We start from the raw sequence: 22,322 nt of genomic DNA, 5'->3' as shown, positions 1-22,322 counted from the left end.
TCCCGGCTTCCACCCCAAACCCTGGTCTATTAACCTGCAGTCTTTGCTAATAGTTTTCTTTTGTATTTAGGTGTGTTTAGAAATTCCTGGGTTGGGCTAAGCCGTGGGAGCAACGTAGCCCCATTGTCTCTGTTGGTATCACTCCTTTTGGGTCACCATCCAGCATGGTGGGAGATCTTCCCCAACCATAATGGGCAGCTTCAATGATAAGGAAAAGCTGGTTGACCAACAGAACTAGCTGCCTCCAGGGGCTGGACATGTACAGCTTACAGTAGCTCAAGCTTCTATAAGTGAGAGAAGAGACACAGTACCAGACAACGGGGAGACGGGTGGCAAACTGGACCCCATAGCTCCATGGCCCCAGCCACTTATCCTGTGTGACTCAGTTATTACTATATGACCACTGTACTGTTGCTCAGAGGTTGTGTATCTGCACTTTCATCTGGAATCTACCAACAGTTGGGCAAAAATAAAAACAAAACCCAGCCAGATACCTCTACAGTTTGGGTCCACGGTTTGCCTGTGTTTTCAATTACTTTGATCTGCTTCTGCTTCTCTGTCTTCCTAGCACTTTGCTTTTACTTAAATATTGTGCTCAGTTGCTCAGTCTTGCCTGACACTTTATGACCCCATGGACAATAGCCTGCCAGATTCCTCTGTCCATGGAATTTTCCAGGCAAGAATACTGGAGTGGATTGCCATTTCCTACTCCAGGGGATCTTCCTGACCAGGGATTGAACCCATGTTTCTTGTATCTCCATCTCCTGCATTGGCAGGTGGGTTCTTTACCACTGTGCCACCTGGGAAGCCATATACTTAAGGAAGAGGACAGTTTTCTTTTAGTTCCTTTCTTTCTTTTTTTTTGTTTGTTTTAAATTTTAAAATCATATTTCTTATTGAAGAGGCAATGCATACACTTGGCATACAGCTCAAAAGGGATGAAAAGATAGATAATTAAGTCTGTTTCTTAACTCTGCTCCCAGTCAAGCAGAAACTTTCTGGAAATATTCTGTTTACGTATGGGCTCTGTGTATACATATGTATTCTTCCTCTCTCTCGCTCTCTCTTTTGCAATCAGCAGATTCTAATAGTTTTGTAAGCAAATTTTTAGATTTACAGAATAATTGATCAGATAGCATATAGGATTCCACATGCCCAGTTTCCCCTATTGTTAACACCTTGCATTAGTGAGGTCCATTTGTTATCATTAACAAGCCAATGCAGATACATTACTCTTAACTCAAGTCCGTAGTCTACGTTACGGCTCACTCTGTTAATCGGATCTGTACATAATACACCTGCCATCACAGTATCATAGTTTCATTTGTAGGTGAGCTAATTTGTCTCAGAACACTGTCACCCAGCACAGTGTATCTCTCTGGGGGACATTTAATGAATGGCTACTGAAATGACCCTAGAATGATTGGGCTCTGACAGTAATGCCAGTCTTCAGTGGGGCAAGGTCTTCCCTGACTTCACCTGTGGTCAGTGATGAGTGGTGGTCTGCAAGGCAGTGATCACTCTCCAACCCAGTGGATTTTCCTTAAAGACTGTACAGCATATTTGCAATAGACCTGAATATCTGCCCCTGGCATTTCTACCAGGTCTGGGGGTGGAGTTTAAATCTTTTTTAGGAACATCCCCTAATAGAAAAGTTCTAGAAAATGCTGGCTCTACCTGTTTCTTACCTGCTCTGCAAATTCCTGCTTATACTTCCTCTAAATGTTTCAAAATCCAAAGAGTACGTACACTCTGGCTTTAGGATGAAACTTACTGGATATGAGGGAATTTAAGAACTATGTCAGGAATGTCAGTGTTGATTTGGGGGCTAGAAATCAAGTTTCACAATACTATGACAAACTTTGCAGAGTGTGGATGTCGAATTGCAGCGCTTTGCACTTTCCTGTGCTTCGGTTCTATTGCCCTCCTCGGTTTGGAGGTATATCCGTGTGGAAATCTTGTCAGGCTTATTATTCTCCTTGGGCACAGGCTTTGCTCCCCTTCTGCACTCGTCCCCTGTGGCCGTGGAGGGTCCCTTCCAGTGGCGCTTCTGTGCTATTTGACCCTCATGGGCAGGCTACGCTTGTGTTTCTTTCCCATTAACAGGATCACTGGGGATCTGTGATGACCCAGTGTCCAATTTTCTGTTCTCTGTTCTTTCCTTTGGAAAGCTGTCCTGGAAATGGACTAGCTTTTCCAAGAAAGCCTGTCATGTGTGTTTATAGACTTTTAATTTTGCTCAATTTCCTGCCATCAGTGGCAGGTCTGGGACTATCAAAGCAGGCTGCTGGGAATTCCCCAGGGTCAGAGTCAAAACCACTTTTTAAATCTCTTTCTAGAACATACACCAATACTCTATTTTTATAGCCCCCACATTTTTATTACGCATGTTCTTATAGCCCCAGGACTTCCTGTTCAAAACAAATAGCAAGATGCTCTACTTAAATGCGTATGGACTCTCCCATCTAGAGTGAAAACCAGTGCATTTTCACCAGATGATTCTTTCAGGCCAGTGTTAAACTCCCTCCCACTTTTCAAGACTCTTTTGTGGGACACCACAGGGGAAAAGGAGAGAAAGGGGTTTTGATGGTTAATTTTATGGGCCAACTTGGCTGGGTCAATGTGCTCAGACATACTGGTTGTTTCTATGAGGGTGGTTTTTGAATGAGATTAACACTTCAGTGGTGAACTTCTGGTAAACAGGTTACCCTCCATATTGTGGGTGGGCCTCATCTAATCAGCTGAAGGACAGACTAGAACACAAAACTGAACTTCCCAAATGAAGAAGGGAGTCTGCCAACAGATGGCCTTTGGACTTGAACTGCAACATTGGTTTTTCCTTAGGTCTCCTGACTGCTGACCACCATGCAGATTTTGGACTTGCCAGTCTCCATAATGGCATGAGCCAATTCCTTGTCATAAATCTCTTTCTGTTGGCTCTGTTTCTCTGGAGAATCCTGACTAATGCAGGGGGTAGACAAAGGGCAAGTGATGTATGTAGTCTATGCTCCTCCACAGAACAGCGGTAGGCAACACACCATTTCTTGCTACTCCTACAGGGTCTGGGAAAGGAATGTGTAGGTAGAACTCCATAAATAACATTTGTTTTCAGATATTTAAAAAAATTCCTACTCTATTTCCTTGTCTTATTTTTACTGCATTACAAGTTTACCAGATCTTTGCTAAAATTATAGATAGAGCCAGTCATTTGATGCTTTGTAAATAAAAATTAAAAAAAAATAGGAAAAGACAATTTCCAAATAAAAGTGGTATCCTTGATTGCCTCCTGGAACAGAAAAAGAACATTAGTGGAAATAACTAATGAACTCAGAATGAAGTTTGGAGTTTAGTTAATACTTAGTTTCTCTCTTAGTTTTGACAAGTGAATTATGGTCATGTAAGTTTTCCCAGTAGGGGGAAGTTGTGTGGGAACTCTCTGTACCATCTTTGTAACTCTTCTGAACATATAAAATCACTCCAGAAGTAAATGTTTATTTAAGAAAAATAGGAGACAACCCCCTTCATGGATCACAGCCTTGTCATAGCGAAGAGGCTTGCATAACTCAATGAAGCTATGAGCCAGGCCTTGCAGGGCCACCCAAGATGAACAAGTCATAGAGGAAAGTTCTGACAAAATGTGGTCCACTGGAGGAGGAAATGGCCACCCCTTCTAGTATTCTTGCCTTGAAAATCCCATGAACAGTTTGAAAAGGCAAAAAGATATGACACTGGAAGATGCACGCCCCCCTCCACCCCACCCCAGGTCAAAAGGTGTCCAATATGCTACTGGGGAAGAGCAGAGGGCAATGGCTAATAGCTCCATAAAGAATGAAGTGAATGTGCCAAAGTGTAAACAATGCTCAGTTGTGGATGTGTTTGGTGGTGAAAGAAAAGTCCGATGCTGTAAAGAACAATATTGCATAGGAACCTGGAATGTTAATTCTGTGAATCAAGGTAAATTGGATATGGTCAAGTAGGAGATGGCAAGTATGAATATTGACATCTTAGGAATCAGTGAACTAAAATGGAAATAGGTGAATTTAATTCAGATGACCTTAATATCTACTACTGTGGGCAAGAATCCCTTAGAAGAAACGGAGTAACCCTGAGAGTCAGCGAAAGAGTCCGAAAAGCAGTACTTGGGTTCAGTCTCTAAAATGACAGAATGATTTTGGTTTGTTTCCAAGGCAAATCATTCAGCATCACAGTAATCCAAGTTTGTACCCCAACCACTAATGCTGAAGAAGCTGAAGTTGAATGGTTCTATGAAGGCCCATAAGACTTTCTAGAACTAACACACACACACACACACACACACACACACAAATGTCATTTTCATCATAGGGGATTGGAATACAAAAATAGGAAGTCAAGAGATACCTGGAGTAATAGGCGAGTTTGGCCTTGGAGTAAAAAAAATGAAGCAACTCAAAAGCTTACAGAGTTTTGTCAAGAGAACACACTGGCTATGGTTTTTCCAATAGTCATGCACCAATATGAGAGTGGGGCCATAAGTAAGGCTGAGTGCTGAAGAATTGATGCTTTCGAATTGTGGTCCTAGAGAAGACTCTTGAGAGTCTCTTGGACTGCAAGGAGATTGAACCAGTTAATCCTAAAGGAAATATTCAACCCTGAATATTCATTGAAAGGACTGATGCTGAAGCTCCCATACTTTGGCCACCTGATGAGAAGAGCAGATTCATTGGAAAAGACCCTGATGCTGGGAAGATTTAAAGCAAAACGAGAAAAGGGTGGCAGAGGATGAGATGGTTAGATAGCATCACCGACTCAGTGGACATGAAATTGAGCAAACTTTGGGAGATAGGGAAGGCCAGGGAAGTCTGGTGTGCTACAGTCCATGAGGATGCAGAGTTGGACATGATTTAGCAACAGAACAACAATAACAAAGGAGGCAAATGGGGTTCCATGGACGATGGGGTGACGCTATTGCAGGTGATATTGTTATCTTTCCATTTATGAGAAAGTATTAGCATTAGATTGCTAAATTACTTAGTTCATGTATCTCTGCCAGTTAACAGGAATGAAATGTGATTGTATATTAAAACAATATGGAATCATCTTGTTTTAGAAATTAACCATGAAGAGTTAACTGCTGCTGCTACTGCTAAGTCGCTTCAGTCGTGTCCGACTCTGTGTGACCCCAGAGACGGCAGCCCACCAGGCTCCCCCGTCCCTGGGATTCTCCAGGCAAGAACACTGGAGTGGGTTGCCATTTCCTTCTCCAATGCATGAAAGTGAAAAGTGAAAGTGAAGTCACTAACTAACTGGATGTAAATGATTATGTCCAATGTTAAAGAGCAGAGATGTGAGTGAGGCAGGTACCAGGAGTCTTGGCAGCTCTTAGGGTCTGAATGGATATTTGGAAATGGCTGGGCACGACCCTTCGTTTCCTGCTGCAATCACTAGAGCTGTTCAGAGTCCCTTTGGCTGGCTTTGCTTCTCAGACTCCTTGGGATAGCCCTGAAGTCCGGAAGTGTCACCTTTCTCTTTTTGAGAACTATTTTTCTGAACTGATGAAATAAAATGCTTATGGAAGATAACAAATATGTAACAAATTCATATGGTCAACATGTGATTTCTCCATACCCTACCATCTACCAATTCATTTTGCTTGTCTTGTTCCTTCAAAACTCTATGCAGGGGGCTCTCCTGCTATATTGCCCTAACTCATTTTTTGTTAATTCAATTGTGTCTAAAAATTCTCCCAGGTTCAAAAGCAGCTTCCTCTCCCACATCCCCATCCCTGAGCCTCAGTCATCAGAATTAACTCTTCAGTTCTTTTTACTATCTCAGTTGATATGTGCCTTTGTATTTCTGCGTATTTCTGATATTATTTCTTGACTTTGGGATTTTAGATACTACCTATGGACCTGCTTCTTTGGAAAGTGAGGCTTAAGCTTCTGCCAGATTGACAAAATAATTCTGACAACATCAATCACGTATTTTGACTTAACTGTAATTATGTAGATTATTGCTCACAGCTAAGTCAGATGGTATGTGATGACTGCACTCCCTTCCTTGCATAAATTTTGAATTGTCCAGGATTAAATAATTGCCTTGTTCTATTTTAAAAATTGTTTAATTTCTATATGCTTATTGATCATTCATTTTTGAATTTTCCATTAGACCTGTAATTCTTTTTCACTGTGTTCAAACCCTCTCATTTCTCAGAAACCCTCTTCTTTCTCTGGCTCCACCTGGCCTGGTTGGTGTCCAGATCTGCTGCCTCATGTTGTCCTGGGGCCGTGTTTCGTTATCAGTTCAGGGGTTGCATTTGTATCTCTCCTGTGGTGAATCCTTACCTTACTAGATGCCACATTCTCCTATTTGGTTGGTTTCCTCTCATTTTTATGGTGCTCCTGTTCCAATAGGCTCTTGAGAAAAAATCCCTTTGAAGTAAGACACTGTATCTGTATGTACATTCTTTTTCAGATACTTTTTCCGATAGCTTATCACAAAATATGGAGTAGAGTTCCCTGTGCTATGCAATAGGTCCTTGTTGTTTATTTTACATACAGTAGTATGTATATGTTGGACTTCCCTGGTGCCTCAGTGGTAAAGAATCTGCCTGCAATGCAGAACAGAGAAGGCGATGGCACCCCACTCCAGTACTCTTGCCTGGAAAATCCCATGGATGGAGGAGCCTGGTAGGCTGCAGTCCATGGGATCTCAAAGAGTTGGACACGACTGAGTGACTTCACTTTCACTTTTCACTTTCATACATTGGAGAAGGAAATGGCAACCCACTCCAATGTTCTTGCCTGGAAAATCCCAGGGACGGCAGAGCCTGGTGGGCTGCCGTCTATGGGGTTGCACAGAGTTGGACACGACTGAAGCGACTTAGCAGCAGCAGCAATGCAGAAGCCACAGGAGATGTGGGATTGATCCCTGGGTCAGGAAGATTCCCAAGGACTTAGCAACCCACTCCAGTATTTTTGCCTGGAATATCCCATGAACAGAGGGTGCTGGTGGGCTACTGCCCATAGGGTCGCCAAGAGTTGGACAAGACTGAAGCAACTTACCACGTGCGCACACAGTATGTATATGTTACTCCTCAAATCCTATGTTATCCCTTCCTCTGCCTTTCCCCTTTGATAACGACATATTTGGCAAATCACTGTATCTGAAAACCACTTCATTCAAAATGATAGTTTGGCTATAGGTAATATTCTGGGTTGAAAATAACTTTCCTTTAGAGACTCAAAAGCATTACTCCTTTGTCACCGAGCTTCCACTGTGGCATCAAGAAGCCCCTGGTAGCATTTAGGATCTTCTCTTGTGCTGTGATCTCCCCTGGGCCCTCTTTGGTTATGAATATATTCCATCTCACATGCTGGGATTTCAGTGGGTGTTGTCAGCCTGGAAACACATTTTCTTGAATTGGTTCATTGACAATTTCTTCCCCTTGGTTTTCTCACTTTTCTTTCTGGACTTCCTGTCCTTTGGATGTTGGGTCCACTGCTCACTGTCTTATCTTTTCGCTATTGCTTCCCACATCTGCTCTTCTAGTCTGCTTTCTGGGGGAATTGGTCCACATTTTCTTTCAACCTTTCTATTGACTTTTTCATTTTTGTATGTATTTTTAATTTTTTTATTGTCTTAATATCCCCTTTTTGATAGCTCCCTGTTTCTATGCATGTGATACATGTTCTGCTGTCTGTATCACCTTAAAAAGATGATACAAAATGAGTGATCTCCAGGCAGGGATGCCTCTGAGGCTGGCTGAGTGTTGAACCAGAACATTGTTACAAGCTCCCAGCCCCTCATGTGGCTTGGGCAGCTCACAGTGTGGTGGCTGGGTTGTTTGGAGAGGGAGAGTCCTGACAGGAAGTGTCTGGTGAACGAGCATCTGGGAGAGCCAAGTGGAAGCTGCAGGGACCTCAGCAGCCCAGGAAGTCCCTCGGGGTCTCCTTGGTTATATGTGGTGCAGGGAAACGGGGTGGGAGATGGAAGAAGAGGAACAGCAGATGCCAGGGAGGCTGCCACAGGCCCAGCTGGAGATGATGGAGGCCTGGGCAGGGTGAAGGGTGGATACAAGGTGTGTTTTGAGACAAAAAGGTAGAACCAAAAGGACAATGAGAGCTTTGAGTCTGTATGGAGGAAGACAGAAGCAGCTGGGTTGAGGATGATGCTAGAGCCAGCAATTGAGATTGACCAATAAGAAAGGAGCATCTGGAAGCTTGGGGGGAATTAAGACTCCTTTGGCCACACAAAGTATGGGATTCTGGTTGATTCAAGGAAATCAAGAAGGGAGTTGAGTATGTGTGTGATGCTCAAAGGAGAGGCTGATATCTGCAGCTCTTGAGCCTTAGATGAGTTTTAGTATAAGGACCTGTACAGCACCTGAAGGGAGCCACAAAAACCCGGAAGGATGAGCAGAGAAGAGGAGGACGACGAGGAGAAGGAGGGCATTAGACTGGTGCAGAAGGACAGGAGAGTGTGTTATCTTGGGGTCAGTCAGGTTCTAATGCTGCTGAGAGATGAGGGAACTCAGAGAGCAGCCTCTGTCTTTGTCTACCTGGAGGTCACAGGAGGTTCTCAGTGGAGGAGGGGAATACATAAGGATGGGAGGGGGCCCAGCAGAAACTAAAAGGCAACTGGAGTCTATAGACAGCATTTTGGATTTTGTGGTGGGAAACAGGGAATGGGGCTATTGATGGAGGAGGATGTGGAGTCAAGAAAAAAATTTAAGATATACAGTAGAGTAGGTTTTCTTGCTGTTGGAAGTATCTGGTAGAGAGAGAAAAATACTGTTTCTGGGGAAGAGAAGTTGCTGAGAAAGCAGAGGGGTGCATCCAGCACCGGGGAGGTGTGCTCTGGCCGAGGAGTAGCGCTTTCTTCCTTGGGTCCAAAAGCAAGCAGATCAGAGCCTGGAGGGACGGGAAGGGAGTCATCACCTGCTCGCTTTTATTTTCTCCCTGAAGCAGAGGTTGTGGGGGAGGGCGAGGGAGTGTGTCGCCAAGGACAGAGCTGACTAAAGGAAAGAGCCACTTTGGTGAGTGGAAGGGTTAACCCTGCAGGAAACGGGAGCGAGAGTTCTGGGCTGGTGCGATGCTCTTCTTGGATCTTGTGGTCTCCCATGGGGCCCTCACCATGGTGTACTGGTCACCTCCAAAACTTGCCCACACCCTACAGCTGCCCTGTGGTCTCAGTGGAGGATGGGGACCTGGGTGGGTGGATTAGAGGGTGCAGGGGGTAGGAAGCACCAGGCTGGGCTGGGACAGGCCCTGGACAGCTAGACAGTGATGGGCAGGCCAGAGGTGGAGAGGGGCTGGGGCAGTGAGGCAGCGCCCAGAGGAGAGAGGAGGGGGATGAGGGGAGGCCGAGATTGAGGAGGCAAGGGAGTGGATGTTCCCAGAGAAAAGAATGTACCCAGCTTCTATTTATTTTTAATTTGGATGTGGTTCCACGGTGAGAACTGCTGAAGAACTCTGTGTTCTGGTTCTAGCTGTGCTGCCTTTCGCTTCTCCTTTTACTGCGTCCTCTCATGAATCGAGGGAGTTGGATGAATCGCGGCATTTTGCAGATGGAGATACCAACCCAGAGTAGATGATGAGCATCCCACCAAAAGCTGGACACTGGGACCTCTAACCCCTGGGGGCTGGTTGTGATTTATTTGTTTATTGTGATTTTCCACTAGAAACTGCCCTGCCCTGTCCTAGAGAAAGAGCTGGCACTTGTCTTGGACAGCAGGTCTTGGTCTTATTCTGGAGAGTTGAGGAAATGGCCCAGACACAGACATTTTTGCCTGGACCTGAAAGATGTCCCTTCCCCGGGCACAGTGGTTTTATGTGCTCGGGTTGAGAAGCATGGTTTTTCTCTTTGGGAGAAGTGTTTTGTCTTCCTGGCACAAGAATTCAAGAGCTTTGCTAGAGGAGAGTTCTGCCCTGCTTCTCTTTTCTCCTCTTTCTTGAGGTTGGGGCCAAGCAGTCTGGTGAGTTTGGAATCCTGGTCTCAGGCTCCAGGTCCTTAGATAGGATGAGTGGAACCTGCAGAGGAGGGCTGGGAACCCCACACTGCCTTGGCCCTGCTGCCGATGGGGCTCCCAGTGGAGTTTTCCTGACTCAGTTTTCACTGGAGAGGGGACCAGTCAAAAGGGAGTCCTGTGGAAGATGGCTGGACTGGGATGCTGCCGGCTGGTGGCTTGAAGCACAGCCTCTGGACTAGAGACAGGCGTCTGCAGAGCAGGCGGGGCTTGTCTCCAGGGGCTGGGGTTCTGACTGTTATCCAGCTGCCCCAGCTAAGGTTGCACGGAGCACCGCTACTCTGTATTTGCTGTGCTTTGGGGGAATTAGGTTTCATCTGTGCCTTGGGTGATCCTGGGAGAGACTGTAGTGGGGGGAGCTCAGAGAGTTCTGTGACACAGAGGGACAGGTGGGGAAGCCCAGGGCAAGAGGTGACAGGTGATGGCCAAGACAGATGTGCTGACAGCAATCCGTGGAGGGGCTCAGAAATTAAGAGTGGCTCCTGGACACGGCCTCAGACTTCCTGCAAGGACTGAGCCGAATCTGAGAGGTGGAACTCTCGGGGGTCAAGTTACATTCATGCAGGGAGGGTTTGCACCCATCTATGAAGATCTTCATTGGTGGGGGGCACTCTGCCCACTGGCCACCCCAGGGAAGGCACCATGCCTTTCCTGAGTGGTTCCCATGTTTTTGTGGCTCCAGGGGTCAAGACTGGAGCCAGATTCAGACACAAAACAAAACCCCAAAGGCTATTAATTTCAAGCTTTTTTGGCAATTCAGGTAAAAAGAAAGCTGTCGGGAGTAGAGCTGGTTTGGTGTGGAGGTGGGGTAGCAGCACAAGGCTGGCACTTCAATCAGGGCACAAACACCGGAGAGAAAAATAAACACTTTAGAAGGCACTTGACCTTTTAAATGCTGAGTTCTAAAAATAGAGATGGAGCGTTGTGATGCTTTTATGGAGGCCAAGATGAAGCCAGGCTGCTCTGAGTTGTTCTGCCTTGGGAGCCTGGCTCCTCTCCCTGACATTAGCCCCACTGCCTAGCCCAGTTACCTGGCAGGGGGATGCTCTCTCCTGACCAGAGGAGCCAAGGCCAGGTACCATCCATGAGAGCAGTGCATATCTGGTTTTACTTCATTGCTTTGCTTCATTGCTACGTTAATCTCCTTCCCTCTGTACATTTTAGTGGGAAGCTTATTCTCCAGGTTAGGAAACAAGAGTCGCTTGCCCAGTTGAGCCTCATCTAAACACTAACATTTTCTTTAAACCTCTTTCAAGTATTCCATCAGAACCTCGAGTTCTGGGGGCCGTGTCTGAGGTCCCAAATCCATAGCACTTGCTTGGGCCGGGGATGAAATGGCAGGGCAGCAATGATGTCTTTCTGTCACCGTCCGTCTTCTGCAGTAATTCCTCATCCCTCATAAAGCGTTGGCTACATGTGTCCAGTCGGGCTGACACTGGTGACGAAATCAGTCCTCAAAAGTCCAGCCAGGCCATAGTCATGCGGGCATCGTGGTGAGAGAGGCTTTTGTAAAGAGTTTTCTGAGCACAAGCTTTCCTTTCAGTCATAATTGTACCACATTTTAATAGGAAAGTTCTGTCTGAAAGCATGCCAACTGGAAATCAGATTATGTGGAGGGGATAAAAATAGCCCTGCCTGCTACTCAGCACAACGCAGCCCATCTTTGTCCTCATGTCTAGGGTGGAATCAACTTTGCCAGGACTTCTTCACCCTACTGGCTTCTTCCCAGAGCAGTGGATCAAAGGTCATCTGTCTTTCCTCCCTTTTTTCCCAGGTAACTTGAAAATGAATTGGACTCAGTTTTCTTTTACTCCCTGAGAGCTCTGGTGAAGTGTGAGGAAAGGGGACTCAATTGGCTTTTGGTCACTAAGGTTCTCCAGGTAAGGAAGGAGACTGGACATGCATCCAGTCAAGAGGACAGTTTTAATCCATCCTTACACCGCTCTGGGCTTCCCAGGTGCTCAGTAGGTAAATAATCTGCCTACAAAGCAGGAGAGGCAGGAGACTCGGGTTTGATCCCTGGTTTGGGGACATCCCCTGCAGGAGGGCATGGCAACCCACTCCAGTATTCTTGCCTGGAGAATCCCATGGACAGAGGAACCTGGTGGGCTACAGTCCATGGGGTTACAAAGAGTCAGACATGACTGAGCGACTAACACTGACTGACATCCCTCCCTTCTCCTTCCCTGACCATGTTGGGATTTTGAATTTGGGACAGAGAAGTGAGTCAGTCTAGAGGTTCTTTGGAATCATGTCACATCAGGGGGTTGATGTCTGCTTTCCTTTTTAGCTGTTTTTGCTGACTTTGTTTGAGGCATCACCCATCAGGGACTGGAAACAACTGTCTTTGTCTTCTTGACTGGTTTCTGCACTGTGGATGGGCCCCAGCAGCTGACTCTCTGGCCCCATCCGGGAGGCCCTGATCCAAACACTGCTTAGCCGGCCCCCTCTCTTCATAGGGCCAACATGGGAGAGCAATCCAATGAGTCTTTGTTTTTCTGGATCAATCATCTAATGCAAGAAGCCCAGAGAACAGGTGAAACCCCTTTCTCAAAGTTTGGGAACGAAAGGAACCTCTCTGCTCTGTGAACTGAGCTGAAGCTCCAAAACATTGGCCACCTGACACAAAGAGCCAAGTCATTGGAAAAGACCCTGATGCTGGGAAAGATTGAAGGCAAAAGGAGAAGGGGGTAACAGAGGTTCGATACCATCACCGACTCAGTGGACATGAGTTTGAGCAAACTCCGGGAGATGGTGAAGGACTGGAAAGTGTGGCATGCTGCAATCCATAGGGTTGCAGAGAGTTGGACACAACTTAGTAACTGAACAGCAACAAGGAAATTAATTATATTAAAATGCAATTCATAATGGCTGGGTTTATGTGTTAACTTGATATATATCCAGATATCCAGGTATTTAGTCAATCATAAGTCTGAGTGTGTCTGTGGGGGGATTTTTGAATGAGATTAGTATTTGGATCCGTGGAATGAGTAAAGCAGATTGCTCTCCCCAGTGTGTGTGGCCTCCTCTAATTAGTTGAAGGTCCAAACAGCACAAAAAGGCAGACCCTCTGGAGAATGAGAGAATTCTTGGGAATCCTTAGAGTTCCAGTGGTTAGGACTTGGAGCTTCCACTGCTGAGGCCCTGGGGTTTGATCCCCGATTAGGGAACTAAGATCTCCCAAGCCTTGTGGTGAGGCCAAAAAATAAATAAATAAATAAATAAAAAGAAAGTGTTTCCTACTTGACAGTGTTTCGCTGGACGTCAGTTTTTTTCTGCCTTCAGACTGGCGGCTCTCTTGGGTCTTTAGCTTGATGGCTTACCCGCAGATCTTGGGACATGCCAGTTTCTACAACTGTATGAACCAATTCCTTATAATGAATCTCTCCTCTCATCCCAGCTTCTCTATACACATCCTATCTGTTTCTCAGGAAACCGCCAGCTTTCCTTCTCTATACACATCCTATCTGTTTCTCAGTTTAACCGCCAGGTTAAACTGGCGGAAGAACTCAAAATTTAAGAGATTCTGTTCAAATGACAATGCCCTGGATTCTCACTTATCAGCAGGCAAGATCACCCACCTACGATGGGTGGAGACTACACAAGTCCTGGGGAAATAAAAGGAAGTGTTAAGACGCAGGACTGCTGCCCTCTGGGAGATTCAGCTCTGCTTGAAGGACCACCAGAATTGAGGATGTGGACAAATGTGCTGGGGTGTGATGGTGAGACAGGCAAGTCCCCAGGCGGAGCTCCAGAAGGGCCCAGGATTCTGGGGCAGCTGGATTTCCCAGCTGCCTGGAGCAGGGAAAGAGTCCATTTGGATCAGCCAGGAGAGTGAGTGGTGGTCTGTGTGCTTCCCAAGCATAGTGGAAAGAGAGCTGGGGACTGTAAAACAGAGTGACAGGAGCCATTGGAAACAGGCCACGCTCAGACAGTTCTGGGAGACCTCCTGAGGGTTTCCTGGGAGGTCCTGCAGAGCTGCCCTTTCTGTCTACCGCAGGACCCTACAATGCACTTTGCTGACCAATCTCCTGTCCCAAGAAAATCCCACCCAAGCCTCAGGATGCGTGGGCCCCCTCCTCCATCCGGACCAATTGGTCTCTCTGTGTCCCCAGGGGCGTCCTGGAGCGGTGGCTGCTTCCACCTTGAACCGTGTCTCTTGAGCTAGCACCACGCTGTGGTGAGCAGACTCCGCTGTCCACCGAAGGCCCTGTTGAGGCTCCTCATGGCAACTCCTACTGTGTGCAGGCACTTCGCTCACAGTCACCAGTCCTCACTGCTGCTCAGCCAGGCAGGCACTGGAGGTTCCGTGTGAGAGCCAGGCAGCTACTAGAGGTGCCACTGCCTCGCCCAGCCGGTTGGCCCCTCACCAGGTCCTACTGCAGTTTCGAAGTGTGGCTCCACACCTAGGCTGACCACTCTCTACACCAGAGGTAGTTTCTGTCACAGCTGGGACGCAGCAAACAAAATGCTCTCCTTTTGTTCCAGTGTCGTTCAAAACAGCATCAAGGACCTGTTCTTGACTGGCAATACTGGTTCTATCCTTTCTCTCCAAGCTTCCAGCCCCTGGATAAGAGTGAGCAGAGGAGGCCCACTCAGCACAGGCTGAGCACACGCTTCCTGAGTCCCCTGCCCCAGGCCACACAGCCCTTTGTGGAAGGTGTTCATGGACTTTTCATGCAATCTCTTTAACCATTTTATAGACTATTCCTACCTGCTGGACGTTTAATTGCACACAAGGCACTTGCTCTATTTCTAGGTCTTTTTACTAGGCAGCTAGTTGATCCTTCTAATGTTTCTCTAGGCGGGAGGGGTTGAGCCCAGAAGCCAAGGGCCAAATCCTGAAAGTCCAGAGATGTGTTTCCTGTACCACGTGGGCAGCAGAGTTGCAGCACTGGTCATCTCTGTGACAGCACATCCAAGTTTCTAAATTGGCTGCCTTCTCTCCTCTAAAAAGACCCCTTTAACATGGTCCCTGTGGGGTTCAGCTCCCTGGCCCAGTTCTATGCTGGAGCTCACAGGTTCACAATTATGGCACATACAGGGCCTTTTCCAAAGCATACACTCACTCAGCCCTCTATTGCAACCCAAAGATAGGGAGGGCCAACTCTGGGGTTTGAGCATCCCCAGATTTTGCTATCTGTGGGGAGTCCGGGAGACAATCCCTCATGGGTACTAAAGCATGGCTATCCTTCCATGACCCCTGCTGTGTACTTTGCCTCTTAGTGGTTACTGGCATTAAAGCATACTAATGAGAGGGTTTGTATTACATGCTAGCTGGCCGAAGACCCCCATTTTCAGTTTCCTCAAAAAATTCCACCTAGAGAGGGGCCTGAGTTTGTGGGCAAATTATGCACTGGGTGCCTTGGTGGGAGGTCTGAGTGCAAAGGACTCCTTCCACATTTCTGATCTGAGCACCTCCTCCCTCCTCTGGAATGCCTATCTACAGAATTCCTGGAATTCCTGCCCCCTCTCCTCAGACCGAGACAAAGGTCCACGTAGTCAGAGCTATGATTTTTCCAGTAGTCATGCACAGATGTGACAGTTGGATCATAAAGAAGGCTGAACACTGCAGAATTGATGCTTTTGAATTGTGATTCTGGAGAAGACTCTTGAGAGTCCCTTGCACAGCATGGATATCAAACCAGTCAATCCTAAAGGAAATTGACTCTGAGTATTCACTGGAAGAGTTGATGCTGAAGCTGAAGCTCTGATTCTTTGGCCACTTGATACAAACAGCTGACTCATTGGAAAAGACTCTGATGTTGGGAAAGATTGAAGGCAAAAGGAGAAGGGGGTGGCAGAGGATGAGATGATTGGATGGCACCACTGATTCAGTGGACATGAACTTGGGCAGACTCCGGGAGATAATGAGGGACAATGAGGTCTGGCGTGCTGTAATCCATGGTGTCACAAAGAGTCAGTCATGACTTAGCTACTGAACAACAACAGCAACTCCTCAGAATTGTCCCCTGTCCGGGGCTCTTTCATGGCCAGTCCTGAGTGATCTGCTGGATGTCAGGGTTAGGTCCCAAAGGGAGAGCAGAGACACCGTGAGTGACAAGAACTGGAAGAATCCTTTTAGGGGTAGGAAGGGTGGAAGGGATGTTAGGGGATCCGAGAAAATCTCTGACCAGCCTCCTGTGGCCATGGGAGGGTGGACTTGACTGGAGTGCAGGGCAACTGGGCAGCTGGTGGGGAGTCTCCCACATGCCGGCACATCTAGCAGACTGTGCAGGTCGGTGCTTCAGGAAGAGAGCTGGACGTGGAGGGGGTGGTGGGATGTGCGTCCCACCCCGGAGAGCCACCGCAGTCTTCAGGAAGCGGCAGCTGCTTCAGCTTCTGCCTTGCAAAAATCCCTCTTTGGGCTGACTCTGTGACATGGAAGGAGGTTCTGGGAAATAATTCAGGTGGGATCATGTTTAATCCAGGTGGATCACATCATGCAAAGTACCACAGTTTGACTATTTTCCTTTTATGCCTTTTCATGTCTTACCCAGAATAGATAGATGTTAACTAAATACTCTGAACGTTAGGAAGGAAACAGGCTGAAGAGGCAAATCAGCTGCCATTGTGGACCCAGCCTTGATTCAGGATTACCTATCCATTATTGTCCATTGCTATTCATTGCTCCAGAACTTCAGCCACCTAATCCGAAGAGGCAACTCATTGGAAAAGACCCTGATGCTGGGGAAGATTGAAGGCACGGGGAGAAGGGAATGCAGAGGATGAGATGCTTGAATGGTATTACCGACTCAATGGACATAAGTTTGATCAAGCTTTGGGAGATGGTGAAGGACAGGGAAGCTTAGCATGCTGTAGTCCATGGAGTCACAAAAAGCTGGACACGACTGAGTGACTGAACAGCAAATCCATTGCTACAATGGCAATGCCTAGCCCTTCTCTCAAGGCTGTAGTGGGGATCAGGTTGAAGTACTTTGTGTCTGTTTTTAACATTCCTGTCATTTCGAGTGTTATAAAAATGGAATCATAAAGCATATACCTTTTGGGAATGGGCTTTTTTCATTGAGAATAATTTCCTGGACATTCATCTGAGGTGTTTTGTGTACTAATAAATCATCCTTTTGATGGCTGCTTTGTATTCTACAGTGTGGATGAACCATTCAACAGTTGAAGGCTATCTGGGTTGTTTCTACTACTACTACTACTATTACTACTACTACTAAGTCACTTCAGTCGTGTCCGACTCTGTGTGACCCCATAGACGGCAGCCCACCAGGCTCCCCCATCCCTGGGATTCTCCAGGCAAGAACACTGGAGTGGGTTGCCATTTCCTTCTCCAATGCATGAAAGTGAAAAGTGAAAGTGAAGTCACTCAGTCGTGCCCAACTCTTAGCGAACCCATGGACTGCAGCCTACCAGGCTCCTCCATCCATGGGATTTTCCAGGCAAAAGTATTGGAATGGGGTGCCATTGCCTTCTCCAAGCCTTTGCCTATTACAAAGAAAGCCTCTATGAACATTCATATACAAGTTTTTGTGAACATAAGTTTTCATAGCTCTGGGATAAATGCTCACATACAAAATTTCTGGGTTCTATAGGAGTTCACTATTTAGTTTTATAAGAAATGGTCCATTTTTCAGATTGACTATACCATTTTAAATTCCCACCAATGCATTTTATTTTTCTTTTTTTCCATTTTATTTTTAAAATGAATTTTCATTAAATTATTTGTTAGAAGGGGAGTGGTGATATGGTTAAAAAAGGGCAACAGGAGGGAATCCTTGAAGAAATGGAAATGGTTTAGCATCTTGACTACAGTGATGAATATACCAATGTATACATGTGATAAAACTGTGTAGAACTAAATACACACACACATCAGTACATACAAAACTGGGGAAATCTGAATATGATAGGTGGTTTAGTCGCTAAGTTGTGTTTGATTCTTTGCGACCCCATGCACCGTAGCCCACCAGGCTCCTCTGTCCACGGAATTCTCCAGGTAAGAATACTGGAGTGGGATGTTATTTCCTTCTCCAGGGGATCTTCCTGACCCAGGGATTGAACCTGGGTCTCCTTCATTGCAGGTGGATTCTTTATCAACCGAACCACCAGGGAAGCCCCATGATAGGTGACTATGATATGTTATCATTTCACAAGATGATACCATTAGAGAAACCGGGCAAGGGTAACTGAATGTGAATCTACAATTAATTATCTAAAAATAATTAAAAATAAATTAAATAAAATATGTAAATATTTAACATAAAATGTCTGTGGAAAACATTAGAAACTATTAAAGTTTAGGCAAATACTGTCATTACTTACTTTTCTGATGTTTGTGGCCTGGTGTCATCCTTTCCTCCACACACCTAGGAGAAGAGACCTTTTAAATTCTATTTACCCCCCTCCGGCCTCATTTTACAGAACAGAAACATGAGTTGGATAGAATCAAGGGAAATGAAATTTGGGCAGTTGGGCATGCCCTCAGAAGAGCAGTCCACAGCAGAGGAGGGAGGGGATGCAAGCATTGACGTATGTCTGGGAGGGGATGCAAGCATTGACGTACGTCTGGGAAAAGGAGACCTGACTTGGCATCTCCCAAGTTGGACTCCATGATGGAATGCTCAGCACACCAGCGCTTAAAAGCCTAGTGTGAAAATTTACTTCACAGCCAAGCAGAGGTGGTACACGAGCATCTGTGGGGCTGAAGCATCAGGCCCATCCCTGCCCTGCACTGACAGAGATCACTGAGAGCTGATGGTGCTGAAACTTAAGAGGAAAAGATAAACTTTTCTGGGCCCGGCCAGGGGTTCAGGGTCGACATGGCTTAGAGCTGGCAGGAAGTTGCCGTCTTTGGTCTTGCCTGGAAAATCCCATGGACAGAGGAGCCTGGTAGGGGGCAGTCCATGGGGTCGCTAAGAGTTGGACACGACTGAGTGACTTCACTTTCACTTTTCACTTTCACTCATTGGAGAGTGTTCTTGCCTGGAGAATCCCAGGGACAGGGGAGCCTGGTGGGCTGCCGTCTATGGGGTCGCACAGAGTCAGACACGACTGAAGCGACTTAGCAGCAGCAGCAGTGCTCTGTTCGTGGTTCCTGAGGTGGCAGATTCTCTCCAGGGAAATGTTGACCTTTATGAGAGTGTATCTTATGATCGAAAGCTTTGCAGCTTTAAAATGTGGTTTGTCTCATTAAGTTGCCGTATGAAGCCTATAAATAACTTTAGAAATGAGATCTTACGACGGCCTTTCACTCTTATTGAAAACAAATATTTGTTGTTTATAGCTAGGTCACTAAGGGAGCTATTGCTTTCCAAAGCCTCTTATTTCCTTCAGTCTAACTCAGAAATGGGGCATTTAAAACTGCCCAGGTGGTGGATAGAGGTCCTCTCTTTCCCACTCTGTTGCCTACTGCTTCCTGTTTTTTGCCCTGCTAAGGACAGAAATTCTCCTCACACCCTTTATACCCTGGTTACCTTCTTGAAAAGCCAGTTGAACCTTCTCTGCCTTGGACATCCTTATCTGCACATGATGTTTTCTCTTCCAGTAAGTCTGCCCTTCCAAGAACTGTGAAGGGTCTGAGCTTTCCTCTTCTTACAAACTAACAAGTTAGCCTGCAAGTTTCCTGTGTTCTTGGCAGAAGACAAGAGACTCCTGGTTAGAGACAAAGAACAGTTTGTTACTTAGCTCAATCGCAGCAGCCAGAAGATCAGCAATTTTGATTTTGTGCTGCTTCCCTGAGCCCCGACTCCTACAGGAATCCCCCTGTCTCCTAATTCTGAGGTTCAGTGGTTGCTGTATAGGAGAGGCAGCCCAAGCTCAGGGAACCTGAATATTTTGTATGCAGGCCTGCATCTGTTTCTGCAGGGAGGCTTTATCTTTATCATCCTGAACAGTAGACATGTCAACCACTTGTTTTGGAGGAAGTTACTCTTTCTCCACAAATCTTCACAAAGAGAGTCCAGAACATAGCAGGAGTCTGCGCCTCATGCCTGATTCATGTAGAGCTGCCAAAGACCCATGGAGAGTTGTCCCCTGAAGGACCAGAGACAAAATTTGTCTTTAAAATTTTTTTCTGAATCAACTCCTGTCCTCAGTGCAGCAAGTGATGGTCTATTCTTTTGTCTACCACAAACGGACACGACTGAAATGGATTAGCACGCATGCACGCATTGGAGAAGGAAATGGCAACCCACTCCAGTGTTCTTGCCTGGAGAATCCTAGGGACAGGGGAGCCTGGTGGGCTGCCGTCTATGGGGTTGCACAGAGTCGGACACGACTGAAGCGACTTAGCAGCAGCAGCAGCACTGAGACATGTGGTCTTGAGATGCAGCCACAGAGAGGTGTTGCTTGGCTCTTCCTTCAAGAAAACCACTGACATTCAGCTGTAAGGAACACAGTCAGCTGATAGCCTTCACCTGCCGTGCCTTTGGGCTCCATGTCAATGTTTAGTCTGAAGCTGTATTTTCCTCAAGTGTGTGTGTGTGCTCAGTTGTGTCTGACTTTTTTCCACCCCATGGACTGTAGCCTGCCAGATACCTCTGTCCATGGAGTTTTCCGGGCGAACATACTGGAGTGGGTTGCTATTTCCTTCTCAAAGGGATCTTTCCAACACAGGGATCAAACCTGTGCCTTCTGGGTCTCCTGCATTGGTAGGCGGATTCTTTACCACTGTACCACCTCGGAAGCCCCTGTAGTCTCCTCAGGAAGTGCCAAACCAATGCCTGAAGACAACAGGGCTGTAGACTCTGGGCATTTCTGCTCAGTATGGAACTTCTCTACATTTGTCTTGTGGGGAGCTCCCTGTTGGGCTGGTGAAGACCTTTCCCAGGCTGCAACCACAGCCTGCTAGTCTCACGCTTGCTAGTCTTCCTTCCTCCTCCCCCTCCTCGCAGAGGTATCAGGTTTGTGTGACGATGTGAAGGCTCCCATTTTCTGCCCCTGTCCTGCTTCCCTCCTTTCATCTCATAGTTGTTACTCCCAATATACTTTAGCCTTTTGAACTCTGTCTTGAAGAGCCTAACCAACAGACTTGGTTGAAGAAGTCACTAAATTGCTCTTAGAACAATTACTTGACAACTTCAATGCCTACATGACTTCCTCCAAGCCTTCTCCCAAGGTTTGGTCCAAGATATTTGAGATTCTGAGATAAAGGCCTGAAGTGTTCCCCTGAACACTGAAGGGATAGTTCAGTATTTACTATTCATTTCCCAAGAACTTGTCCACACCCATCAACTCTTTCCAGAAGCCAGGGACAGATTTTGCTCAGTCCCAGGCCCTTGGTTAGACTTCTGTTTGCTTGTTTTGGAGGCTTAGCTCAGAGGTTGTTTTTCTGACAAGTCTTCTGCAACTCTTTTTATGTTTATTTGTTTACAAATATCTGTTTCCTCCATTAGATGGCAAACTTTATGACTATGATGTTTTTCAGTCACTAAGTTGTGTCTGACTCTTTGTGATCCCATGAACTGTAGCACACCAGGCTTCTCTGTCCTTCACTATCTCTTGGAGTTTGCTCAAATTCATGTCCGTTCAGTTGGTGATGCTATCCAACCATCTCATCCTCTGTTGCCCGCTTCTTCTCCTGCCCTCAATTTTTCCCAGCATCAGGGTCTTTTCCAATGAGGTGGCTCTTGTCATCAGGTGGTCAAGATATTGGAGCTTCAGCTTATACCTATAGGTCCATGTCCTCACTGGCTGGAGCAAGGCCTGGCACATAGTAAATGTTAAATGAAAATTTACCAAGTGAATAATGAACAACAGATGCTTCAAATTATCTGTTTACTACATCCTGCCTGAGCCTAGTAATAATTCCAACTCGAATTCTCTGCCTCTAACACTTCTTAATTCCTGAACTTCCTGATATTCAAGCTGGTTTTAGAAAAGGCAGAGGAAGCAGAGATCAAATTGCCAATATCCTCTGGATCATGGAAAAAGCAAGAGAGTTCCAGAAAAACATCTATTTCTGCTTTGTTAACTATGCCAAAGCCTTTGACTGTGTGGATCCCAATAAACTGTGGAAAATTCTGAAAGAGATGGGAATACCAGACCACCTGACCTGCCTCTTGAGAAATCTGTATGCAGGTCAGGAAGCAACAGTTAGAACTGGACATGGAACAACAGACTGGTTCCAAACAGGAAAAGGAGTACATCAAGGCTGTATATTGTCACTCTGTTTATTTAACTTATATGCAGAGTACATCATGAGAAGTGCTGGGCTGGAGAAACACAAGCTGGAATCAAGATTGCTGGGAGAAGTATCAGTAGCCTCAGATATGCAGATGACAGCACCCTTATGGCAGAAAGTGAAGACGAACTAAAAAGTCTCTTGATGAAAGTGAAAGAGGAGAGT

The sequence above is a fragment of the Bison bison genome, unplaced genomic scaffold (assembly GCF_000754665.1).
Source record: "Bison bison bison isolate TAMUID 2011002044 unplaced genomic scaffold, Bison_UMD1.0 scf7180017864057, whole genome shotgun sequence".
Lineage (NCBI taxonomy): Eukaryota > Metazoa > Chordata > Mammalia > Artiodactyla > Bovidae > Bison > Bison bison.
Note: the sequence above shows the minus strand (reverse complement) of the source record.